General features: G+C 42.2%; 1 protein-coding gene across 3 annotated transcripts in view; it reads left to right on the top strand.

The window, feature by feature from the left end:
• Nucleotides 1–27,181, top strand: part of LOC115103865 (semaphorin-6D-like) — a 182,490-nt gene that overhangs the window by 20,627 nt on the left and 134,682 nt on the right. For all 3 annotated transcript variants that reach the window (XM_029624887.2, XM_029624895.2, XM_029624876.2), the window contains exon 2: nucleotides 12,485–12,590. The gene's annotated coding sequence lies outside the window, so the exon portion shown is untranslated. The remainder of the gene's footprint in view (nucleotides 1–12,484; nucleotides 12,591–27,181) is intronic.

Below are 27,181 nucleotides of genomic sequence, written 5' to 3'. Positions count from 1 at the left end.
CTGCGGTCAGTTCTTTTAAAATGTTATTTAGAGCCGAAAAACTCCCTTGCTTGTCTTGCATTTTCTCCTAGTAAAGTTGTTTTGACAATGCAATGAGATGACATGCACAACAGAGCTCTTGGGTTTAGCTTGAACTCAACTGGTGATATTTTGATGATCTATGAGTGTCTCTATGTGGCTCACATATAGATGGTCCTTCTTGCATTTCTAGAAAAAGGGCTCAATTATGTGCACCAAGTTAGTCCCTTTCAAAAGTCTACATTTTAATTGACAATTTAGATGTCTCTCCTCTTCTCAAGTAATCGGAGATATCATCAACATGGTCAAAGTAGAAATTCTGGCACTCTCGCCTTTAGTAGTTTGAGGTAGTCCATGAGGTAGTTTGAACCGCAAACCGTTGCTAATATTGACTGTAACAGACATTAGGGGAGCTTGAAACATGTGCTTGAACAATGACCATTCTGGAGTCCCTGTATTAAACCTTCAAGGGGGGTTGGACAATGGCACCACCCGCAGTGACATGGTGGTCCACAGCTGTAGATGATCCCAATATCTTAATGTCCAGCCCTGGTCCTGATCCTGCACCCTGGTCCTGATCCTGCACCCTGGTCCTGATCCTGCACCCTGGTCCTGGATAATGAGCAGCTAAGTCTTCCCTCTTTAGTCTCTGTGATTAATCAAACTACTACCAGGTCAGTGGAGGGAACACCGGGTTTGGAAGAAATCTGTCCTCTCCTAACCTCTTTCCCTTTCCTTCATCTCTTCCTCCGCGTGGTGAGATCTGTAGTTGTCATTTGTGTTATTTTGCTGGTTAATGGAGGTTTTCTGGTTTCTTTGGAGATGTGGTATCTCTTTCACTGTTGAAGATTCATATTCAGAATCGCACATGCTCATGTCAACACACGTTAAAAACTTCTTATGGCTAGGGGTTCCGCTAGCGCCCCCCCTCCCCCACATCTTGTTAATCTACCCATCGTGTCAGATTTTTTAAATGTTTTACAGCGAAAACACAACATATGTTTATGTTAGATCACCACCAAATCCAGATAACAGAAATACTCATCATAAACTTTGACGAAAGATACATGTTTTACATATAATTAAAGATACACTGGTTCTTAATGCAACCGCTGTGTCAGATTTTTTTTACATTTACATTTACATTTAAGTCATTTAGCAGACGCTCTTATCCAGAGCGACTTACAAATTGGTGCGTTCACCTTATGACATCCAGTGGAACAGCCACTTTACAATAGTGCATCTAAATCTTTTAAGGGGGGTGAGAAGGATTACTTTATCCTATCCTAGGTATTCCTGAAAGAGGTGGGGTTTCAGGTGTCTCCGGAAGGTGGTGATTGACTCCGCTGTCCTGGCGTCGTGAGGGAGTTTGTTCCACCATTGGGGGGCCAGAGCAGCGAACAGTTTTGACTGGGCTGAGCGGGAACTGTACTTCCTCAGTGGTAGGGAGGCGAGCAGGCCAGAGGTGGATGAACGCAGTGCCCTTGTTTGGGTGTAGGGCCTGATCAGAGCCTGGAGGTACTGAGGTGCCGTTCCCCTCACAGCTCCGTACACAAGCACCATGGTCTTGTAGCGGATGCGAGCTTCAACTGGAAGCCAGTGGAGGGAGCGGAGGAGCGGGGTGACGTGAGAGAACTTGGGAAGGTTGAACACCAGACGGGCTGCGGCGTTCTGGATGAGTTGTGTGTTTTTAAACGTTACGAAAAAAGCATACCATGCAATAATCTAAAACGGTGCTAAGACATAACAATATTTCTCCGCCATGTTGGAGTCAACAGAAATACGAAATTACATCATAAATATTCCCTTAACTTTGATGATCTTTCATCAGAATGCAGTGCAAGTAGTCCTAGTTCCACAATAAATTGTTGTTTTGTTCCATAATGTCCATTACTAGTGTCCAATTAGCTGCTTTTGCTAGCACGGTTAGTTCACATGTCCAAAAGCTGGCACTGGTCCAGGCAAACTCGGACGAAAACTTCAAAAAGTTATATTCCAGGTCGAATAAACTGGTCAAACTAAGTAGAGAATCAATCTTCAGGATGTTATTTTCATATATATCCAATAACGTTCCAACCGGAGCATTCGTTTTTGTCTACAGAGTCATGGAACGCAGGCATTATCAACAGTAATGTGCGCAACCAGGAACTGGCATTCTGCCAGACCAGTGACTCATTCCCCTCCCCTCCCATACATCACACTAGAGGCTTCATTCCACGTTCGACTGACTGTTGACATCTAGTGGAAGGCGTAGGAAGTGCGAACATATCCACATCTTGTTTGGATGTGAATAGGCGATGACTTGAAATTCGACCAGCCCCAGAATTTCCACTTCCTGTTTGGAAATTTGCCTGCCCAATGAGTTATGTTATACTCACAGACATAATTCAAACAGTTTTAGTAACTTCAGTGTTTTCTATCCAATAGTAATGATAATATGCATATATTAGCATCTAGAGTAGGATGCAGTTCACTATGGGCACGCAATTCATCCAAAGTGAAAATGCTGCCCCCTATCCCTAACAGATTTTTAACATGTAGGTGTGTGAGCTGCTTGTTTGTCCTTCCAACCATATATGGAAGCTTCTGAAAAGAGTGGAATGAAGTTGCGAATAAAACAAACATCCTGTAAAATGTTTCAGCGGCCAGAGTTGTACATGATTACGTACCAAGTTGTCATTACGAACAGTGGATTTTGTAACGGTGTTTACATGTTATCACAGAGTTGAGAGGAAGCCCAGGCTGGACAGTTTTGTTGCCTTAGCTCTGGTGGTGGACTCGTTCCTCTCTACTAATGTTACCCAATCAGAAAAGATTATGCTGGCACCATTATCTCAAAGCCCTCTCAGATCTTTTTTTCCCTTCCAATTCACATTTCCGTTTTTCCTTTTTTAGGTGTTTACTTTATGCTACTCTTATGCTGGCTTGCATATCATACTTTTAGATTGAGGCGAGTTTTATTATTTTTTTAAGGAAAATAAGATTGAGCTCCACATACGATATTGTAAGAGCCTAGAAAGTTTACTGAACCCTGAACAGATGCTTGCTTTTTCCCTTACTCCTGGAAAATATATTTTGAAATTGTGTTGACGAGTTGATCGCAGTGCACCAATCAGATAGGATCATGCTCGTACTAACAGGTGGCTTATTGATCTGTGGTGTTGATTAAACTGTGCAACTTTCTCCTCTTTTCCAAAGGAAAATAAAACACATAGTCCTACCCCCTAAAATAAATCTACTGGGCATTTGGGAGCAATTTGAAGTCTGGAACCTTTTAGTGCCTTGGAGTTAATCATGTTTTGCTGTTGAACTTGAAATGGAATTTGGGTTTCGCTGCACACAAGTGCTGAATATGTTATTGTTTTGTGTTGTTCTTTCCCAGGCTGTGCTTTGAAATCTGAACTGATCCATTACAGCTCTTACAGATGGCAAGTACCAGCATTCATCGATCAACATTTTGCTACAGACCAAAAAAGAGCAAAACAATAGAATATTGGACAGAAGCCCATGCATATCACGCAACCCACAAATAGGCTGTTATTGATACACTACAGTTTAGATTTTTTTTTCTTGGTGCTCTTGGCCTTTTTCACTCCTACTGGGGGCATGGATAAAATAGAAGAAAGTAAAAATAAACAGAGCTATGATAGAATTTGAGACAATAGAGGAACCAGCGTTAGCATGTGGCTGCCAGCTGGTCTGTTTGTTTTTTTTAGTCCAGTGGCTTCTTTTTTTAACATGTCTTTACAGGTTGAACTACCTGCTGTGTTTTTGGGGAACTAGGTCACATACACGACCTTGACCAGTTGTCTAGGATAGATAAGGTCCTAGTGTTGGATTTAGGCCAATTGTCTCTAATCGTGCCCCCAAAAATGTTCAATTGCAGATGATTTCGACCGACCAAGTTCAGTCTAACTATAAATAGCCACTGCAATGGGAGGGAAAATGCACTTTCTTGAGGCTCTGCTGAATCGACTAGCAGAAGGAATTTTCCAGAACAATGACTAGGTTAATGTGTTTACAAAATGTTAATTGTGATTGATGGCCCTCATGTTTGATGGCCCTTTACCTCCCTTATCTCACCTCATTTGCTCACATCGTATATAGACTTATTTTTCTACTGTATTATTGACTGTATGTTTGTTTTACTCCATGTGTAACTCTGTTGTTGTATGTGTCGAACTGCTTTGCTTTATCTTGGCCAGGTTGCAGTTGCAAATGAGAACTTGTTCTCAACTAGTCTACCTGGTTAAATAAAGGTGAAATCATTATTTAAATAAAAAAAGTTAAGCAAGGCCTTGTCCTGATTTGGGATTTCTGTAGTGTATGTTTTTGTGGCCAAGGACTTGGATAACCCTCATCATGTGCTATAATTCACAACATGAACCGTGTACTGCAAGAGCATGGACATGCTCTGGCATCATTTAAAAAATCAGACCTAAATCTAGGTGTCAGCCTATCCAGAGGAACAAAATCACTTACTAAACCAACAGGTTGTTATTTGTCACTGTTTGAAAGATTTCTTTGCCATATTGTCAGAGAGTGGAGAATTCAAAGAGAGAAATCCAAAGCTTTCTCAAACCGCTCTGTGCTGAAAGGAGAACTGGCAAAGTGAAGCCTAATTCTCTTTAAGCAGATTGCCAGAACAGATTGTGTTCTGAGATGCCCTGTGATTTGGCCATCTCCAACTCTCTCTAGGATTTGTCAACAGATTTAGTTCATAATCTGCCCATTATCAATGTAAACTAAGTGCAATTTTGTTAACTTCCCTTTCTCTGAATAGAGAAGAACCTGTAAAGAAACTTGTCCTCTTTTGCTTTGTTAGTCAATGGTATTTCTCTTCTGACATTTTAAGCACAGGACATTTAAATCTCTTTTTGTTGCTGCTTGGGTCTTTCCTTTACTTCAAAAATCATTGTTTGCCTTCCACTATAAACCTGGCTATATTATTGAGAGGGGTATCGAACATACGAATCTTGCCCACGGGTGGTTTGAGTAAAAAAAAAAATATATATATATATATATATATATATATATATATATAATTTGAACGGTAGTATATATGTTTTGGAGTCACTTATAAATGTCCTTGTTTATTTAAATACATTTACATTTACATTTAAGTCATTTAGCAGACACTCTTATCCAGAGCGACTTACAAATTGGTGCGTTCACCTTAAGACATCCAGTGGAACAGCCACTTTACAATAGTGCATCTAAATCTTTTAACCTGTTAGTCCTATAGGGGCAGTATTTCATTTTTGGATAAAAAGACGTGCCCGTTTTAAGCGCAATATTTTGTCACAAAAAGATGCTCGAATATGCTTGGAATTGATAGCTTTGGAAAGAAGACAGTCTTACGTTTCCAGAAATGCAAAGATTTTCACTGTGAGTCCCTTAGAACAAATGTTTCGGGCAAAACCAAGATGTATGACCGACCAGGAAATGCACAGGATTTCTGAGGCTACGTTTTCCATGATCGCCTTATATGGCTGTGAATGCGACAGGAATCAACGGACTCTTTCTCTTGTTTCCCCAAGGTCTCTGCAGCATTGTGACGTATTTGTAGGCATATCATTGGAAGATTGACCATAAGAGACTACATTTACCAGGTGTCCCGCTAGGTGGCTGCGTGGCAATTGGTGCGCAAAAGTCAGGTCCCGGTATTTTTCCATTCAAATCTCAGAACAAACCAGGCTACAAGGACGGTGCTTTCAACGGAGAGAAATATGACAAACCACCTTCAGGATTGATTCAAACAACGTTTTCCATGTTTCAGTCAATATTATGGAGTTAATTCGGAAAAAAGTTCGACATGTAGGTGACTGAATTTTCGGTTAGTTTCGGTAGCCATATGCATAGTAACAAAAGGGAACGATGTGTCCTACACAAGAATCTTTCAGGAAAAACTGGACATCTGCTATGTAACTGAGAGTCTCCTCATTGAAACATCTGAAGTTCTTCAAAGGTAAATTATTTTATTTGATTCCTTGGCTGGTTTTTGTGAATATGTTGCGTGCTAAATGCTAACGCTAAGCTAGCTATCACCACTCTTACACAAATTAGTGATTTTCTCTGGTTCCAAAGCATATTTTGAAAATCTGAGACGACAGGATTGTTAAGAAAAGGATAAGCTTGAGAACAGGCATATTTATTTCGTTTCATTTGCGATTTTTAAAAATCGCTAATGTTGCGTTATGCTAATGAGCTTGAGGCTGTAGTAACGATACCGCATGCGGGATGGGGCGGACTAAGAGGTTAAGGGGGGGGGGGGGGTGAGAAGGATTACTTTATCCTATCCTAGGTATTCCTGAAAGAGGTGGGGTTTCAGGTGTCTCCGGAAGGTGGTGATTGACTCCGCTGTCCTGGCGTCGTGAGGGAGTTTGTTCCACCATTGGGGGGCCAGAGCAGCGAACAGTTTTGACTGGGCTGCGCGGGAACTGTACTTCCTCAGTGGTAGGGAGGCGAGCAGGCCAGAGGTGGATGAACGCAGTGCCCTTGTTTGGGTGTAGGGCCTGATCAGAGCCTGGAGGTACTAAGGTGCCGTTCCCCTCACAGCTCCGTAGGCAAGCACCATGGTCTTGTAGCGGATGCGAGCTTCAACTGGAAGCCAGTGGAGAGAGCGGAGGAGCGGGGTGACGTGAGAGAACTTGGGAAGGTTGAACACCAGACGGGCTGCGGCGTTCTGGATGAGTTGTAGGGTTTAATGGCACAGGCAGGGAGCCCAGCCAACAGCGAGTTGCAGTAATCCAGACGGGAGATGACAAGTGCCTGGATTAGGACCTGCGCTGCTTCCTGTGTGAGGCAGGGTCGTACTCTGCGGATGTTGTAGAGCATGAACCTACAAGAACGGGCCACCGCCTTGATGTTAGTTGAGAACGACAGGGTGTTGTCCAGGATCACGCCAAGGTTCTTAGCGCTCTGGGAGGAGGACACAATGGAGTTGTCAACCGTGATGGCGAGATCATGGAACGGGCAGTCCTTCCCGGGAGGAAGAGCAGCTCCGTCTTGCCGAGGTTCAGCTTGAGGTGGTGATCCGTCATCCACACTGATATGTCTGCCAGACATGCAGAGATGCGATTCGCCACCTGGTCATCAGAAGGGGGAAAGGAGAAGATTAATTGTTTGTCGTCTGCATAGCAATGATAGGAGAGACCATGTGAGGTTATGACAGAGCCAAGTGACTTGGTGTATAGCGAGAATAGGAGAGGGCCTAGAACAGAGCCCTGGGGGACGCCAGTGGTGAGAGCGCGTGGTGAGGAGACAGATTCTCGCCACGCCACCTGGTAGGAGCGACCTGTCAGGTAGGACGCAATCCAAGCGTGGGCCGCGCCGGAGATGCCCAACTCGGAGAGGGTGGAGAGGAGGATCTGATGGTTCACAGTATCGAAGGCAGCCGATAGGTCTAGAAGGATGAGAGCAGAGGAGAGAGAGTTAGCTTTAGCAGTGCGGAGGGCCTCCGTGATACAGAGAAGAGCAGTCTCAGTTGAATGACTAGTCTTGAAACCTGACTGATTTGGATCAAGAAGGTCATTCTGAGAGAGATAGCGGGAGAGCTGGCCAAGGACGGCACGTTCAAGAGTTTTGGAGAGAAAAGAAAGAAGGGATACTGGTCTGTAGTTGTTGACATCGAAGGGATCGAGTGTAGGTTTTTTCAGAAGGGGTGCAACTCTCGCTCTCTTGAAGACAGAAGGGACGTAGCCAGCGGTCAGGGATGAGTTTATGAGCGAGGTGAGGTAAGGGAGAAGGTCTCCGGAAATGGTCTGGAGAAGAGAGGAGGGAATAGGGTCAAGCGGGCAGGTTGTTGGGCGGCCGGCCGTCACAAGACGCGAGATTTCATCTGGAGAGAGAGGGGAGAAAGAAGTCAGAGCACAGGGTAGGGCAGTGTGAGCAGAACCAGCGGTGTCGTTTGACTTAGCAAACGAGGATCGGATGTCGTCGACCTTCTTTTCAAAATGGTTGACGAAGTCATCTGCAGAGAGGGAGGGGGGGAGGAGGATTCAGGAGGGAGGAGAAGGTGGCAAAGAGCTTCCTAGGGTTAGAGGCAGATGCTTGGACTTTAGAGTGGTAGAAAGTGGCTTTAGCAGCAGAGACAGAAGAGGAAAATGTAGAGAGGAGGGAGTGAAAGGATGCCAGGTCCGCAGGGAGGCGAGTTTTCCTCCATTTCCGCTCGGCTGCCCGGAGCCCTGTTCTGTGAGCTCGCAATGAGTCGTCGAGCCACGGAGCAGGAGGGGAGGACCGAGCCGGCCTGGAGGATAGGGGACATAGAGAATCAAGGGATGCAGAAAGGGAGGAGAGGAGGGTTGAGGAGGCAGAATCAGGAGATAGGTTGGAGAAGGTTTGAGCAGAGGGAAGAGATGATAGGATGGAAGAGGAGAGAGTAGCGGGGGAGAGAGAGCGAAGATTGAAATAAATAAAAGCTATTTAAAAAAAAAAGTCCATTAAAATAACATAAAATTGATCAGAAATACAGAGTAGACATGTTAATGTTGTAAATTACTGGAAACGGCAGATTTCTTTATGGAATATCTACAGTCGTCGCCAAAAGTTGAGAATGACACATTAATTTCCACAAAGTTAGCTGCTTCAGTGTCTTTTCGATATTTGTGTCAGATGTTACTATGGAATACTGAAATATAATTACAAGCATTTCATAAGTGTCAAAGGCTTTTATTGACAATTACATGAAGTTGATGCAAAGAATCGATATTTGCAGTGTTGACCCTTTTTCAAGAGCTCTGCAATCCGCCCTGGCATGCTGTCAGTTAACTTCTGGGCCACATCCTGACTGATGGCAGCCCATTCTTGCATAATCAATGCTGGGAGTTTGTCAGAATTTGTGGATTTTTGTTTGTCCCCCTGCTTCTTGAGGATTAACCACAAGTTCTCAATGGGATTAAGGTCTGGGGTGTTTCCTGGTCATGGACCCAAAATATCTATGTTTTGTTCCACGAGCCACTTAGTTATCACTTTTGCCTTATGGCAAGGTGCTCCATCATGCTGGAAAAGGCATTGTTTGTCACCAAACTGTTCCTGGATGGTTGGGAGAAGTTGCTCTTGGAGGATGTGTTGGTACCATTCTTTATTCATGGCTGGTTTCTTAGGCAAAATTGTGAGTGAGCCCACTCCCTTGTCTGAGAAGCAACCCCATACATGAATGGTCTCTGGATGCTTTACTGTTGGCATGACACAGGACTGATGGTAGCGCTCACCTTGTCTTCTCCGGACAAGCTTTTTTACGGATGCCCCCAAGAATTGGGGATTAAAAGGGGATTCCACGGAGTCCTCAGCAGTCCAATGCCTGTACCTTTTACAGAATATCAGTCTGTCCATTATGTTTTTCCTGGAGAGAAGTGGCTTCTTTGCTGCCCTTCTTGACACCAGGCCATCCTCCAAAAGTCTTCGCCTCACTGTGCGTGCAGATGCACTCACACCTGCCTGCTGCCATTCCTGATCAAGCTCTGTACTGGTGGTGCCCCGATCCCACAGCTGAATCAACTTTGGGAGACGGTCCTGGCGCTTGCTGGACTTTCTTGGGCGCCCTGAAGCCTTCTTCACAACAATTTAACCGCTCTCCTTGAAGTTCTTGATTATCTGATAAATGTTTGATTTAGGTGCAATCTTACTGGCAGGAATATCCTTGCCTTTGAAACCCTTTTTGTGCAAAGCAGTGATGACGGCACGCGTTTCCTTGCAGGTAACCATGGTCGACAGAGTTAGAACAATGATTCCAAGCACCACCCTCCTTTTGAAGCTTCCAGTCTGTTATTCAAATTCAATCAGCATGACAGAGTGATCTCCAGCCTTGTCAACACTCACACCTGTGTTAACAAGAGAATCACTGACATGATGCCAGCTGGTCCTTTTGTCAGGGCTGAAATGCAGTGGAAAAGTTTTTGGGGGATTCAGTTCCTTTGCATGGCAAAGAGGGACTTTGCAATTAATTGCAATTAATCTGATCACTCTTCATAACATTCTGGAGTATATGCAAATTGCAAACTGAGGCAGCAGACTTTGTGAAAATGTATATTTGTGTCATTCTCAAAACTTTTGGCCACGACTGTACATAGATGTACAGAGGCCCATTATCAGCAACCATCACTCCTGTGTTCCAATGGTACGTTGTGTTCGCTAATCCAAGTTTATCATTTAAAAAGGCTAATTGATCATTAGAAAACCCTTTTGAAATTGTTAGCACAGCTGAAAACTGTTGTTCTGATTTAAAGAAGCAATAAAACTGAGTATCTGGAGCATCAGCATTTGTGGGTTCGATTACAGGCTCAAAATGGCTAGAAACTCATCAGTCACTCAAATGAAGGCTATTCCATGCGAGAAATTGCCAAGGAATTGAAGATCTCGTACAACACTGTGTACTACTCCCTTCACAGAACAGTGCAAACTGGCTCTAACCAAATAGAAAGAGGAGTGGGAGGCCCTGGTGCACAACTGAGCAAGAGGACAAGTAAATTAGTGTCTAGCTTGAGAAAGATGCCTCAAGTCCTCAACTGGCACCTTCATTAAATAGTATCCGCAAAACACCTGTCTCTACGTCAACAGTGAAGAGGCAACTCCGGGATTCTGGCCTTCTAGGCAGAGTTGCAAAGAAATGCCATGTATTAGACTGGCCAATAAAAAGAAAAGATTAATATGGACAAAAGAACACAGACACTGGACAGAGGAAGATTGGAAAAAAATGTTATGGAGAGACGAATCTAAGTTTGAGGTGTTCGGATCACAAAAGAACATTCGTGAGTCGCAGAAAAAATGAAAATATGCTGGAGGTGTGCTTGAAGCCATCTGTCAAGGATGGTGGAGGAAATGTTATGGTCTCTGGGTGCTTTGGTGGTGGTAAAGTGGGAGATTTGTATAGGGTAAAAGGGATCTTGAAGGAGATTTGTATAGGGCAAAAGGGATCTTGAAGGAGGAAGGCTATCACCCCATTTTGCAACGCCATGCCATACCCTGTGGACGGTGCTTAATTGGAGCCAATTTCCTCCTACAACAGGACAATGACCCAAACTGTAATAACTATTTAGGGAAGAAGCAGTCAGCTGGTATTCTGTCTATACTGGAGTGGCCAGCACAGTCACCGGATCTCATACCTATTGAGCTGTTGTGGGAGCAGCTTGACCGTATGGTACGGAAGAAGTGCCCATCAAGTCAATCCAATTTGTGGGAGGTGCTTCAGGAAGCATTGGGTGAAATTTCTTCAGATTACCTCAACAAATTGACAACTAGAATGCCAAATGGCTGCAAATGGAGGATTCTTTGACGAAAGCAAAGTTTGAAGGACACAATTATTATTTCAACTAAAAATCATTATTCATAACCTTGTCAACGCCTTGTCTATATTTCCTATTAATTTTGCAACTCATTTAATGTATGTTTTCATGGAAAATAAGGACATTTCTAAGTGACCCCAAACTTGTGTGTGTTAGCTCAACCATTCCGTGGGGGACCCACCGATCCTGGGACGGTTGAGCTAACGTAGGCTATGCGATTAGCATGAGGTTGTAAGTAACAAGAACATTTCCCAGGACATGGACATATCTGATATTGTCAGAAAGCTTAAATTCTTGTTAATCTAACTGCACTGTCCAGTAGCTATTACAGTGAAATAATACAATGCTATTGTTTGGGGAGAGTGCAGAGTTATGAACTTAAAGTTAATAAACCACCTTTGGCACATTTGGACAGTCTTGATACAAACATTTTAACAGAAATGCAATGGTTCTTTGGCTCAGTCTACACAAGCCTAAATTGCGTCTGGGCTAGAATAATACATTATGGCCCTTCTCTTGCATTTCAAAGATGATGGTACAAAATAATTCAAAAAAAACGCATGTTTTTTTTCTTTGAACTTTTACCAAATCTCAAATTCTCCTACATTAATTTCACATTTCCACAAACTTCAAAGTGTTTCCTTTATATGCATATCCTTGCTTCAAGTCCTGAGCTACAGGCAGTTAGATTTGGGTATGTCATTTTAGGCTAAAGTTAGGGGTGGATCCTTAAACTTTTTCCCCCATCTCCCCTTTTAAAGTAATTTTAAAAAGTAATATATATCTAACTGTGTAGAAATGATAATAGCCCTTCATTCATACAGTTTCTTGACTGTCCAGTACTAATATTATTGACCTGCTCTTATTGAAGTCCACTTGTTAATATAATTGTCTGTGTTCTAAAGGAACTTTGGGAACCCTGCTTCACAATATATGAATTGATGCATGACAGCGGCAGAGGGATTTGATTGATGTGATATGCAGGACCTTCGAGGTGTGAAGATCTTAATTTACGCTTTTTTTATTTTATTTTATTTTTGTAATTTTTTTATTTTTTATTAAAATGATCAAATGGAGCAGATGGTCTAGCCAAGAAATAGACCATTACATATGGTGAATGTCTGACTGTAAGTCCATCTTGAATTTGCCCGTTTTAAATAATTGTTATTTTGTTTTTTGTTTAGATTGTGGATGTCTTCACTTGGGGTGGCGATCATAACCAGCTAGTGCCAGTCATCTATCCGTGTCAGCTGGCTGAATCTCTACAGTCAAATTTGTTGAAAGTTTAAGGTAAGACTGCCGTGAATTTTAATTGCAGTGAGATGAATGTTGATTTGGAGTTGTAGCTCTGGCTATGAACGTTCTTCTTACTGTTTGATCTTTAATAATTCTGGATACGAGTGGTTTGATGGGATGAGTGCAAGTTCTGCTGGCTGGAGGCACCCAGTGACAGATTGATAAATGGAATCAGTGTGAAAGGTGATTAAGCCACTTTTTTAATTGTAATTGCATATATTATTCATTAGATTTTATACAATATTTTAATCGGTCTGCAGAGCTGAGTAATTTTCATGGGCAAATGTAGGGGGTAACTCCTCTTCATAACTTTGAAATATCCTTGCTTTTTGTTTTTGTAGAAGTAGATTAGATATAATATGATAATATGTGTTTATTAGCATGACAATAGCAGATTGAGGAATAGGCCGTGATGGAAAGTGTCTTAAATTGCGTTATGGCCAACCCGCCAGTCATGCGGGTATTGAAAAAAAACAACTGCATAGATTCCCCTAGTGACTGTAGCCTAGATGAAGAGGCATCCTGTCTAGTCTGACAGTCCCTGGCGACCATGACCACGGACAGTAGAGGACAGGGCCAAGGTGTGCTGGTGACAGGCCATCTCATGGGATGGGTCTGAACAGATGGTTGGCCAGATGCAATCTAGCTGTGACCTTGGACCAATCTGAGGGTAGAACCAGTGCAAATGTCTAAAAAAACATGTCCATAATATCAGCCTAAGACTCATTTTACAGTACTTTGATATTGTTTGGTGTCTGTTAGTGAGCGATTTACATTTTATTTTACATTTTGAGGACATACAGGTATAATTAGAGCAATTTCTGCACATATGCAGTCTTTGGGGAGTGTGTCCTTCTATTGCTTAAACAGCAGCTTCTCTCTTCTCAATAATTCCCATCTCACCTGCCACTTGACCATCCAGGGCTCAGAGGAGATGCCCCAACCCTGGCCCAATTCAAACAGCCAGATCCAGAAACTGAGTGAGAGGAGCCTGGGGAATGACTGCCACCATCAGCCCAACACTCGCCAGCCCTGTAGAGTGATTTAAGAGCAGTGAAGGGAGGGGCAGGACAAGAGCTGGATTGGGGACCGGGGGTGAGGTTAGAGGTGTCAGGCGTATAATTGGGGTGAGGAGATCTCGGGGTAGATGGAGATAAGCTTTATTAAGTCAGTTGAACTTGGATATGGCCCGTCCACCTTGCTTTCCCACACACCCACACATACAGGCCAATCTTCCATTTCCATAAGAGACTCTGTTCAACAAAGACATAGAGTGCAAACTCCTCCGGCTCCTTTCAATCAGAGAAAAGACAAAGACCTCATTAATCTACAAATGCTAGTGGGAAAGCTATCTATGGTCCTGTGTCCAAATGGTTGACACAGTTCCAGTTGAAAACATATGCTTCTGTCAGATAGTTATGTTTTAAGGACTGATTAGTTAATATGCAAGTGTGTTCAGTAGTTTCAGGGCTTTTTTATTTGTTTCAAAGCCAGTTTGACACGACACTTTGTCAGTGATGTCATCAGTTGGAGAAATGTATTTTTATTTTCTTCAAACAGTAAATGCTAAATTGTTAATGCTCGATCATTGAAGTCTCCCCTTCGCTCAGGCTCTTATTCTGCTATGCCCTGTAGAGGCTTGTTTTTCAAAGCCACTGTGAATGAAAGGGACATTGACAGCCTGGACACAGCTCTCTTTTCCTGAGAAAGTAGTTTTAGACTCTGAGCAGCAAAACAAGAGAAAGTTGATGCGGAGAGGTCACGGGCAGAATTAGCTGCCTCCCTCAGTTCCTCCCAATACAAATTGGTTTCCGAGGAACTCAAGAAAGAGGCTGGCTCCTTGTTCTCTGCTTCCTTAGTAGCTTGTTAATCCCCAGCTCTGTCCGGAGGGGAAATGCTTGCGCACACACTACCCCCCAAAAACGACCCCCTGTCCTCCTACCCAATCCTACAGGGACTTGCTAATCCTGTGCCTGGTCATGGTGGGGAGATTGCTGGCTTTTCAAAGCCCGTCTCTGGCCAGACTTCAAAGTCACAGCGATACAAGGCTTGAGAAAGTGGGCTTGGCGAATGAGGTCTGCTGTGAGCAAACCTGCTATGAGGGTCACCTCAAACGTTACCTATGCACTTTCCCCAAGGCAACACTGAGGAGTTCAGTCTCGAGGGGATTTACATTTACATTTAAAGTCATTTAGCAGACGCTCTTATCCAGAGCGACTTACAAATTGGTAGGCTGTTATCTACAGTTTTGCAACATGCAAGTCACACCATGTTATTCAGTTCTTGTCACACACACAAACAGGCAAGTAGCAAGCAGTTGTTTAATCTCATAATGGATTCTCCAGTGCACAAATGCAGATACCTCACACAAACAACATCAGATAATATTTAATCATATGGTAATGGCTATAATGTGAAACACAGAATCCCACACAACTCAGTGTACAGTAGTTAGCCAGTTGCCCGATTCAATCAAGTTGAACAAGGAATCATGCCTCACTCTCCGCACAAACAATGGCAGCCGCCTCCTTATTCAAACTGTGTGACAGCAAAGTGCTATAAAGGGAAATAGGTTCCCAATGCAAGGTGAATATTCATAAATAACGTTGGCTCAAATTAATAACGAGCAAGACATTTCAAAGCATCTGCTAGCAGAAGTTAACTGCTAACTGACACGACCGTGCTAGTACTAGCGTTAGCTTGACGCAATGCTAAATGTGTTAGTTAGCTAGCCAGATTGCACAAGGTTTTCGCAAAGATTTTAACAAAAATATACTCGAACATGGCTGCTATTTGTGAGCATTATGGAAAGAAAAATATGTTTCTTATTTACAATTGATGCAGATATTGAAAATGACTCAATACTGCACATTTTTTATGCAATTAAAATCGTCTTCGAGTATCACTGCTAGCTAGGTTCACAGGGGCAGTCTAGAAGCACTGTGCTCGTGTATTCGTGGCCACTATTGGTCAATTTTAAAGGCAATCTCACCAAACCTGCCTGAAAACGAACCGTCTAATTTAAATGCCGATCTTGATGTTCAATATCTGCATCAAATGCCGATCGGGATTTCGCCAGCTGCCCTAAACTAAATTGTAGGCATAATTTCTTGTTTGACAACACTGGTATGAAAAAAAGTACACTTGATAGCCTTATTCAGCAATAATGTAAACATTTATGATTTCTGTAAATTATAGCTACGTATGACTAGGTTTCCTCATCCAGAAAAAAATCTGAATTTAGATTAGATTATTAGTCGGTCGGAGATGTAATTATAGGGTACAGTGAAATTCTTAAGATCTGAACTCCAACAGTGCAGGTCAAAAAGACAAGTGAATGAAACAATAATAAGAATATGTGTAACCGGTGCTATACTGCACTGCTGTAACTGCGCTGTGTGTGGTTGATTGAGACTATAGACGTGGACTTTGGAGACCAGGTAGTTTTAATCAAGCAGAACTCACTCTCTGCATCCTGCATCCAAAAGGAAATAAAACATTTGTAGAGCACATATGTTCTGAATATCGTCGCCTCTTTCTACAGCAGATACACAATAGGAGGGACTGGAATCATTCGAGGAGCTAGCCATCGTTCAAACATACAATAGATTGGGGTACTGGGTGGGGGATAGCTGGTTTGTCAGATGTGTGTGGAGGCCCTCTCTGGCCATAACATGTGAAACCTGACAGAAGGATGGCAGGGCTGTGAAGCTATTTTTCTCAATTTGAAGAGCTGCTACCAAATTGAAAGGTACCATTTCAAGTGAAATACAGGGAAAAAATAAATGCATGGAAAGCCCTTTTCTCCCTTCCTTTTAAGTCTTTTTAATTCTTGAACTGACAAACTCCTAATTCTGAATATGGGAATTTTGATTGATCCTCATCATTTATAGTTATGATGATACCTTTGCCTTGTGCCAATCTTGTCAGATTATGTTCATTGAGCTGTCATAACAAGTCTATCTGTGTATAGGATGTATCGTGAGTCAGGATTTTGACTCTGGATGTATTAATTGTGAGACATAGCTCCTTTGCCAAGAATCACTCCAATTACTACCATGTACATTATTTTTGGGTCCTCATACTCAGTTAGATTCTCAGATAACAATTTGCTTGATTGGAGCTGCAAGGATTCATGCCAGCTTAGTAGGATTTTCAGTGTCATTGCACTTACTATTTTTTTGTGATCAACAGTAGTTTACTGTCTTAACAAGCCTGTGATAATAATTTTGTTCGTATGCATTTTCTCAGAGTTTTCTGTTCAGCATCTGTCGCCCTTTCTTAGAAATTATTTAACACAATACCATACTTGTTATTTTAATTGGCATGACTAATCTTGTGGGCTTCAAATTCAAAGTGTTTAAGTACAAATGTTTGTGCCCATGTGCTTGTTAGTCCGACCAAGTGGAAATCCAGTTCTTCTAAAATATTTGTCCTCATTTTGTCATCCTCTTGAGTTATTTGTCTCGTTACTTAAATGTAATCAGAAGTCTTTGTTGCTTGGACGGTTGAGAGGGCTTTGCTCAATTTAGACCCTTGATTAGAATAAAGGAATGATTACAGTGAAGGGACTCCTTACTCCTGAATACTTGTTTAACGAATGCAGCGTGCCCATGCAACCTGGTAATTAGTTTAAGTGAACTCCCCCGGCTCCAGATGATGCTTTTTGCCTTCCCGACCAGGAACGTGCTGGGATGTGTGGCAAGTGGGATTCTGTCCTAATGCTCTGAGACAGCTTTGCCCTGGGCTAACCCAGTGTAAGAGGTCAGCAAGGTTTAGTAGAATAATGAGGAGGTTCTGTTAACTACAGATACATTAGTAAATGTGATTTTTACAATTCATTGAGCTTATTCAATTAGCAAACCCTAGCCTATTATTTAGTGCAGATCATTCTCTACAGATTGATTTACATACCTTTTCCCTCATTTGTTAGGTGATAAAAATACTTTATTTCTACAGTGGTTTGTCCTTTAAAAGTTGCAGCGTACTGCAGCACAGCTTGCATGGTGCCACAGAATTCTATGGCACGTTATTTAAGTGTCCGCCATTGTAAACATTAAAGCTAGTTAGTGCTAGCTTGACCACCAGAGGGCATCTTTGAGAATAATTTGATAGCCTTCAATAGTGGCTGTACTAGATAATTAAACTTTTTTTTGTAAGAACATAGTATATGGGACTGATTTTAAGAAATGTTGCTTAATTCAATTGATTAATATTATGGTGTTTGTAACGGTGCTAAAATACACTGCTCAAAAAAATAAAGGGAACACTAAAATAACACCTAGATCTGAATGAATGAAATATTCTTATTAAATACTTTTTTCTTTACATAGTGACAACAAAATCACACAAATTATCAATGGAATTCAGATTTATCAACCCATGGAGGTCTGGATTTGGAGTCCACATTACAGGCTGATCCAACTTTGATGTGATGTCCTTAAAACAAGTCAAAATGAGGCTCAGTAGTGTGTGTGGCCTCCACGTGCCTGTATGACCTCCCTACAACGCCTGGGCATGCTCCTGATGAGGTGGCGGATGGTCTCCTGAGGGATCTCCTCCCAGATCTGTACTAAAGCATCTGCCAACTCCTGGACAGTCTGTGGTGCAACGTGGCGTTGGTGGATGGAGCGAGACATGATGTCCCAGATGTGCTCAATTGGATTCAGGTCTGGGGAACGGGTGGGCCAGTCCATAGCGTCAATGCTTTCCTCTTGCAGGAACTTCTGACACACTCCAGCCACATGAGGTCAAGCATTGTCTTGCATTAGGAGGAACCCAGGGCCAACCGCACCAGCATATGGTCTCACAAGGGGTCTGAGTATCTCATCTCGGTACCTAATGGCAGTCAGGCTACCTCTGGCGAGCACATGGAGAAATGCCACCCCACACTATGACTGACCCACCGCCAAACCGGTCATGCTGGAGGATGTTGCAGGCAGCAGAACGTTATCCACGGCGTCTCCAGACTCTGTCACGTCTGTCACGTGCTCAGTGTGAACCTGCTTTCATCTGTGAAGAGGACAGGGCGCCAGTGGCGAATTTTCCAATCTTGGTGTTCTCTGGCAAATGCCAAACGTCCTACACGGTGTTGGGCTGTAAGCACAACCCCCACCTGTGGATGTCGGGCCCTCATACCACCCTCATGGAGCCTGTTTCTGACCGTTTGAGCAGACACATGCACATTTGTGGCCTGCTGGAGGTCATTTTGCAGGGCTCTGGCAGTGCTCCTCCTTGCACAAAGGCGGGGGAAGCGGTCCTGCTGCTGGGTTGTTGCCCTCCTACGGCCTCCTCCACGTCTCCTGATGTACTGGCCTGTCTCCTGGTAGCGCCTCCATGCTCTGGAAACTACGCTGACAGACACAGCAAACCTTCTTGCCACAGCTCGCATTGATGTTCCATCCTGGATGAGCTGCATTACCTGAGCCACTTGTGTGGGTTGTAGACTCCGTCTCATGCTACCACTAGAGTGAAAGCACCGCCAGCATTCAAAAGTGACCAAAACATCAGCCAGGAAGCATAGGAACTGAGAACTGGTCTGGTCACCACTTGCAGAACCACTTCTTTATTGGGGGTGTCTTGCTAAATGCCTCTAATTTCCACCTGTTCTCTATTCCATTTGCACAACAGCATGTGAAATGTATTGTCAATCAGTGTTGCTTCCTAAGTGGACAGTTTGATTTCAAAGAAGTGTGATTAACTTGGTTACATTGTGTTTTTTAAGTTTTCCCTTACTTTTTTGAGCAGTGGAGTTGTATGTTATGGCTTCAAATCCTATTGCTTCTAATGCTCTTTAAATAAATAAGACGTACACCACTTTTAACAGCACATTACTCAACATTAGTGAGACTAATGTCGCCTACAGTATATCGAAAAATATGTTTGTTCAATGATGTGACCGCCAATAATTACATATGGGTCTCCCGGTGGTGGCTGGCACAGGTATCGAACCTGCATCTGTAGCAACACATTTTGCACTGCGATGCCGTGTCTTAGACCCCAATCAGGAGGGCTGTTTTAATACTGTACATGGTGTCCAGGTCAAGAGAACCAAAACATTTCTTTATTAAAGACTATCAGGAAGAATGTTGGCACTTATTTTGATCCAAAGCCATGAATGAGTGAGTCACTCAGCTTTATGTAGATGCCGGGCTATAGGACTGTGCCATCAACTTGATAATATATAATTATATTTTGGAGGTTATTATTTATTTATTTTTTACGAAAGTGAGCGATTGTAATCTGAGGCCAAAATAATATTTGTAAAGGCCAAAACATTTATTTCTGTTTTTAGAGGGGGAGAAACGCTGGGCCAATTGTGCGCCGCCCTATGGACTAATCATGGTCAGATGTGATGTATAATAATAAATAGGGATGCACGATATATCGGTAAACATATCAGAATCGGACGATATTATCTAAAAATGCCAACATCGGTGTGGTCCGATGTCTAGTTTAAAGCCGATGTGCAAAACCGATGTCAAAGTTGACGTGCATACCTATATAACGTAGGTACATGCCGTAATGACGCCACATACAATTTTGCGCTACACGTGCAACACAGCATTCATAACCTAGCCCACAATGTCTGCTGTGTGGGTCAAGCAGTCAACAAGTCGAGCAGTCATTTGAAAGAGTAAGACAATTTCAGCGAGAGAACTCAAAGGTGAAATCCATTAAAGCCAAGATAATGGAATTCATTGCCCTTGACAATCAACCGTTCTATGTCGTGGGTGATGTTGGTTTTCACCGACTGGTCGAGCACCGGTTCACAATACCAAGTGCACTATTTTTTAGATGTTGCCCTACCGGAGTTACACAGTAATAGCGTCACTGCTATTAGCTTCAAGACATACATACTATGGAATGCCGTTTGGGTCTTTTCGTGTCAAAAAAGATACAGTAGCACTGTCAAAGATGTACAAAAAAGACTGCAAACAACGACCACAAAACGATGTGTTTACAATACCGCGTTGGTAATCAAATGTATTTATACAGCTCTTTCTACATCAGCCAATGTCAAAAAGTGCTGTACACAAACCCAGCCTAAAACGGCAATACAAATAGTAGAATTATGCCATACTTTTATTTTGAAGGCTAACCACAAAGTCCACTATTATGGCTAATCCTTATTGTGGCTAGCTTCACATAGATGGGTCCGACCACCATTAATCAAATAAAAACTCTTATACATTAGGGTTATTTTAGATGATGACACCTAGCTATATAGTTAGCTAGCTAACTACAGCTACTGAAACAGATTATGTAGTTTTACTATGTTTTTGGGGAAGAACATTGTTTGCATCCATGAGCTAGCTAGCTTTTTTTATGACCAGCACTGTAGGTGCGCAAGACAACTTCCCCAGCATCATAGCATACATGAAATGCAAGTGATAGTGTAATTAATGAACTTGTTAAATTATTGTGACGTGAAGTCATATTCCGGTCCTGATTGGTCAGCAAGCTTATTTGACATGTCGAATAGTGTTATCTACTACACATTGTTTTCTTCTTGACACGCAAAAACCCGAACTGCGTTCCATAGCAAAGATCCAAACGGCGTTCCATAGAAATCCTGGTTGAGAATGAAACGACTGAACAAATGACCAACGAAACAGCACAGCAAGTAAGTGAAAGAAATAGGTTTTGATTATGTTTTACTGGTAACGGGGACATACGTAAATGCCAACAAAATAACTTTTTGGTAAGTGTGGTGTATGTGTGTGTGACTTTAATTTAACTAGGCAAGTAAGTTAAGAGCAAATTCTTATTTACAATGACGGCCTACCCCGGCCAAACCCGGACAATGCTGGGCCAATTGTGCGCCGCCCTATGGAACTCCCAATCACGACCGGATGTGATACAGCCTGGATTCAAACCCGGGACTGTAGTGATTCCTCTTGCACTGAGATGCCGTGCCTTAGACCGCTGCGTCTGTGTGTGTGTGTTAACTATTTAACTGTACTAGAATGCTTAAAAGGCCACCATTTTTTTGGCAAGGAAAATAACTGATATCGGTATCCGTCAAAAATGTCATATCGGTGCATCACTAATAATACTTTTTGTGGTATTATTTGTTTGGTCTTTTCTGGTGGATTAAACTGAAATTGCAACCAATCACAGCCAACCTGACTAAGAAATACATTTGACGATATAATTCTCCCCTACCCTCCTCCTAGGCAAGTCTATTGTCCAGATACCTGCTAATAGCCATAATGGCGCTGTACAACGTGACAGTGTGTGTTTTGAAAGAGTATTTTCCAGTAAGCAACAATTTGTTTACCTTCATTAGAGAACCTTGTTCCAATATTTCTGTAATTCAGTGATATTTATTCACATAGTAATTAGTTATAGATCCATAACTAAATTAACATCAGTATTTTAAGTGTTTTTATCATTTAATTTTTTTATTTAACCAGGTAGACTAGTTGAGAACAAGTTCTCATTTGCAACTGCAACCTGGCCAAGATAAAGCAAAGCAGTTCGACACATACAACAACACAGAGTTACACATGGAATAAACAAACATACAGTAGAAAAAGTCTATATACAGTATGTGCAAATGAGGTAGGATAAGGGAGGTAAAGGCAATAAATAGGCCATGGTGGCGAGGTAATTACAATATAGCAATTAAACACTGGAATGGTAGAATGTGCAGAAGATGAGGAATGTGCAAGTAGAGATACTGGGGTGCAAAGGAGCAAGATAGATACAGTATAGGGATGAGGTAGTTGGATGGGCTATTTACAGATGAGCTATGTGCAGGTGCTGTGAGCTGCTCTGACAGCTGGTGCTTAAAGCTAGTGAGGGAAATAAGAGTTTCCAGCTTTAGTGATTTTTGCAGTTCGTTCCAGTCATTGGCAGCAGAGAACTGGAAGGAGAGGCGGCCAAAGGAAGAATTGGCTTTGGGGGTGACCAGTGAGATATATACAGTGGGGCAAAAAAGTATTTAGTCAGGTGTCTTTTATACTGATAGCAAGTTCAAACAGGTGCCATTAATGCAGGTAACTGGTGGAGGACAGAGGAGCCTCTTAAAGAAGAAGTTTACAGGTCTGTGAGAGCCAGAGATCTTGCTTGTTTGTAGGTGACCAAATACTTATTTTCCACCATAATTTGCAAATAAATTCATTAAAAATCCTTCAATGTGATTTTTTCTGGATTTTTTCCCCTCATTTTGTCTGTCATAGTTGAAGTGTACCTATGATAAATTACAGGCCTCTCATCTTTTTAAGTGGGAGAACTTGCACAATTGCTGGCTGACTAAATACTTTTTTTGCCCCACTGTACCTGCTGGAGCGTGTGCTACAGGTGGGTGCTGCAATGGTGACCAGTGAGCTAAGGTGGGGCTTTACCTAGCAGAGACTTGTAGATGACCTGGAGCCAGTGGGTTTGACGACGAGTATGAAGCGAGGGCCAGCCAACGAGAGCGTACAGGTCACAGTGGTGGGTAGTATATGGGGCTTTGGTGACAAAACGGTTGGCACTGTGATAGACTGCATCCAATTTGTTGAGTAGAGTGTTGGAGACTATTTTGTAAATGACATCGCCGAAGTCGAGGATCAGTAGGATGGTCAGTTTTACGAAGGTATGTTTGGCAGCATGAGTGAAGGATGCTTTGTTGTGAAATAGGATGCCGATTCTAGATTTAATTTGGATTGGAGATGTTTAATGTGAGTCTGGAAGGAGAGTTTACAGTCTAACCAGACACCTCGGTATTTGTAGTTGTCCACATATTCTAAGTCAGAACCGTCCAGTAGTAGAGTAGTGATGCTGGACTGGCGGGCAGGTGTGTGCAGCGATCATTTGAAGAGCATGCATTTAGTTTTACTTGCATTTAAGAGCAGTTGGAGGCCACGGAAGTAGAGTTGTATGGCATTGAAGCTTGTCTGGAGGTTAGTTGACACAGTGTCCAACGAAATGCCAGAGGTATGCAGAATGGTGTCGTCTGCGTAGAGGTGGATCAAAGAATCACCAGTTGCAAGAGCAACATCATTGATGTATACAGCCCATGAATTGAGCCCTGTTGCACCCCCGTAGAGACTGCCAGAGGTCCGGACAACAGGCGCTCCGATTTGACACACTGAACTCTATCTGAGAAGTAGTTGGTGAACCAGGTGAGGCAATCATTTGAGAAACCAAGGCTGTTGAGTCTGCCAACAAGAATGTGGTGATTGACCGAGTCGAAAGCCTTAGCCAGGTCGGCTGAATACGGCTGCATAGTAATGTCTCTTATCGATGGCGGTTATGATGTGGTTTTGAACCTTGACCGTGGCTGAGGTGCACCCATGACCAGCTCTGAAACCAGATTGCATAGTGGAGAAGGTACGGTGGGATTCAAAGTGGTCGGTATTCTTATTGATTATTAACGAAAGCATAAAGATGCTGATGAAGAAATACAGTACTGTACAGTATATGCTTTATCCAACATTTTGCGGTTGCATGAGTTCGCACACACGCAGCTTCATGTAGGTGCCGAGGCTATATGACTATGCCATCAACTTGATTATTTAGCAGACTTCATTTGCTTATATTCAGTCAACACAGTTAACTTAAGAATATCATGGAATATAATTGAACATTTTTGTTTCTCCATGCTTGTCTAAGAGGTGGTTCCAGAGCTCACAGGTGTGCCTGGCATGGATTGTGACTCCATGTCGTTCCTCGCCTTCTTCAACACGCCATTCTCCGCCTGACTCTCCTCCAATGCCGCCTGGCTCTGGACCAATGCATCAGCTGTCGGCCGTATCTCTGCCCTCAGATAATGTTTCTCTTTCTACTGGTCTGCCTTCAATGACTCGGTCTTCTATGTTTGAATCCGATCCATGTGTGTTAGAGGAATTTTAAATTCCTATATGTTTTATAGCCAAAATCAAATTCACACTCTCTTTAGTTCATTAATGAGGTGTAAGTTCATTAATTATGCATGAATTAGATCGAGACCAGTCTTAAAAGCCAGGTAACAGTGTTTAATTCAAGAGAGTACTACCACATACACATATTTCCACAGGTTATAAACTGAAAATGACGTCAGCGTTTTCTAAACGTTCACCAGTAGAGGCCCTCTAGCTCTTGAGCCTTCGCGTTATCAGCACGAAGTCAAGGTCAGTCAGTATAAATCAGCATTCTAGACAGTCTGGAGATTGGCCGTTCCTGCCACCTGGAGATTGTACAAATGAATGAACTAAGGAACAGACCTTCATTGTTACTAAACTCATGACTACATTATATACAATTGGGAATGGGAGCAAGAGAGAAAATTCATATGTACAGTACATTATAGCATTTGGACTAGTCAGTTCTGATTGGAATGTATACATAATTAGTCATTTCAACCATAATTTCCTCTAACAATGTGCACCTTTATCAGATGAGCAGAATGGTACCGCCCTGAGCCCCATCGATTACAGTGGTCTATGATTGAAACGGTATATCAATTAAGAATTAAAAGTGACTCCAACACACAAATGCTGCGTACACATTTTAAGAATCTAGCAAAACGAACCACTTTCTTGGCAATCATGCGTTTTTTTCAGGGTGGCCCATTGTCCAGCCCTTTGTCCACTGATCTCCACGGATGGTTGTCGACATGGTTTTATGCTCTGCAAAACACTCATGTTTTAGTACACAATCATTTTTATTTCACAGTTATTTCATTATCGATTGTATTACACAGTATGCCTACACATTGATAGGCTATATACATTTTTCTTTAAGAAAATGCACTGAAACCAAAATACCTTAAGTGTTGGTGATCCTCTCTGCTCCGGCTCATTTTCAAATTGTGGTTACGGTCCTAACCCTGGAAAGGGTAGCACCATAGAAAGATCCTGGCTTGATGAAAACAAATTCCATTTAGTCTGTTCTCTTTGGTCACAATGTCATTTTGTTGTTGTTGATAAACAGCTCGTTTTTGAATGGTAACTGTGTTAAGGGGGTGAGTTTGGTGCGGTGTGAGGAGTATTTGAAACGTGTGACTTTCACACCTACAGTAGCCGGGCTATAAAGAGTCTTTTTGTCCTGCTAATCAGGCTACAAGTGTTCTAAAAGCTGTTTTCAAAATGCCACCAGCTGTCCATCACTACTGTAAATAATAAATATCTTGTTTACATTCTTTATTGTAACCACAATGTTACAAATAATTTGTATCTACCTTTCCAATTACTTTTAGTGTTTGGGATTTACAAATGTGTGCTTCTCACCAAAAAAAATCTTAAATCCAGTTCAGATTTAACTTCTTGCGGCGAGCCATCCCGGATCCGGGATCGTGAATACAGCCTCAAGCTCATTACCATAACGCAACGTTAACTATTCATGAAAATCGCAAATGAAATGAAATCAATATGCTAGCTCTCAATCTTAGCCTTTTGTTAACAACACTGTCATCTCAGATTTTCAAAAATATGCTTCTCAACCATAGCAAAACTAGCATTTAGCATTAGCATTTAGCATTAGCATTTAGCGTTAGCATTAGCAGGCAACATTTTCACAAAAACCAGAAAAACATTCAAATAAATAATTTACCTTTGAAGACCTTCGGATGTTTTCAATGAGGAGACTCTCAGTTATATAGCAAATGTTCAGTTTTCCTGAACGATTATTTGTGCAGGAGAAATCGGTCCGTTTTCTGCGTCATGTTTGGCTACCAAAAAAAACGAAAATTCAGTTATAAAAACGCCAAACTTTTTCCAAAATAACTCCATAATATCGACTGAAACATGGCAAACGTTGTTTAGAATCAATCCTCAAGGTGTTTTTCTACATATCTCTTCGTTCCTGGAAGTGTGCTTCTCCCTCTGAATCGCATGGTAAAATGATTGCAGCTGAGAATTACGCACCAACTTAGACAAAGGACACCGGGCGGACCCCTGGCAAATGTAGTCTCTTATTGCCAATCTTCCAATGATATGCCTACAAATACGTCACAATGCTGTTACTAATTTGTAAATAAAGCCAGTTTGCTATTTAAAATTATTTAATTTCTGTTTTGAGAGGGAGAGAAACCAAAAAACCTACAGTCAACTCATGGGTCTCCCAGTCGTGGCCGGCACGTTTATTGAACCAGCATCTGTAGCAACACAGCTTGCACTGCAATTCAGTGTCTTAGACCGCTGCGCCATTCAAGTGCTGTACAATGAGACCAGTCGGGAGTAGGCTACAGTAATACAGAGACAGAGTAGCGCCTTAGATCACAGATTATGATTTTGGGTCCCAACTCCCCCTTGCACTGGTCTGGAGCAATGAAGGAGTGGCGCAGGGTACCGTACTAATCCACAAATTACCTCAAGTCCCGCAGCATAATCGCTAAACTTTTAATGGAGCAACCACTGTATGTCAGCTTTGAAATTTCTAATCAAAATGTATTTGTCACATGCTTACTTACGAGCCCTTAACTAAGAAAATATTTGCTCAAAAATAATCAAACTATAAAAAAAGTTAGTGAATTGAGTTATGTACATATATGTAGGTAGGGGTAAAGTGACTGCATTGATAATATACAGCGACTAGAGTCTGTATTGTGTACCAGGGCTCTACTCTTACCTTATTAACAAGGAGCACGTGTGATCATTGCAACAATTATCATCTGG

The sequence above is a fragment of the Oncorhynchus nerka genome, linkage group LG3 (assembly GCF_034236695.1).
Source record: "Oncorhynchus nerka isolate Pitt River linkage group LG3, Oner_Uvic_2.0, whole genome shotgun sequence".
Taxonomy (NCBI): domain Eukaryota; kingdom Metazoa; phylum Chordata; class Actinopteri; order Salmoniformes; family Salmonidae; genus Oncorhynchus; species Oncorhynchus nerka.
The sequence above is the reverse complement of the archived record's forward strand: the minus strand, read 5'-3'. Positions and strand labels throughout refer to the sequence as shown.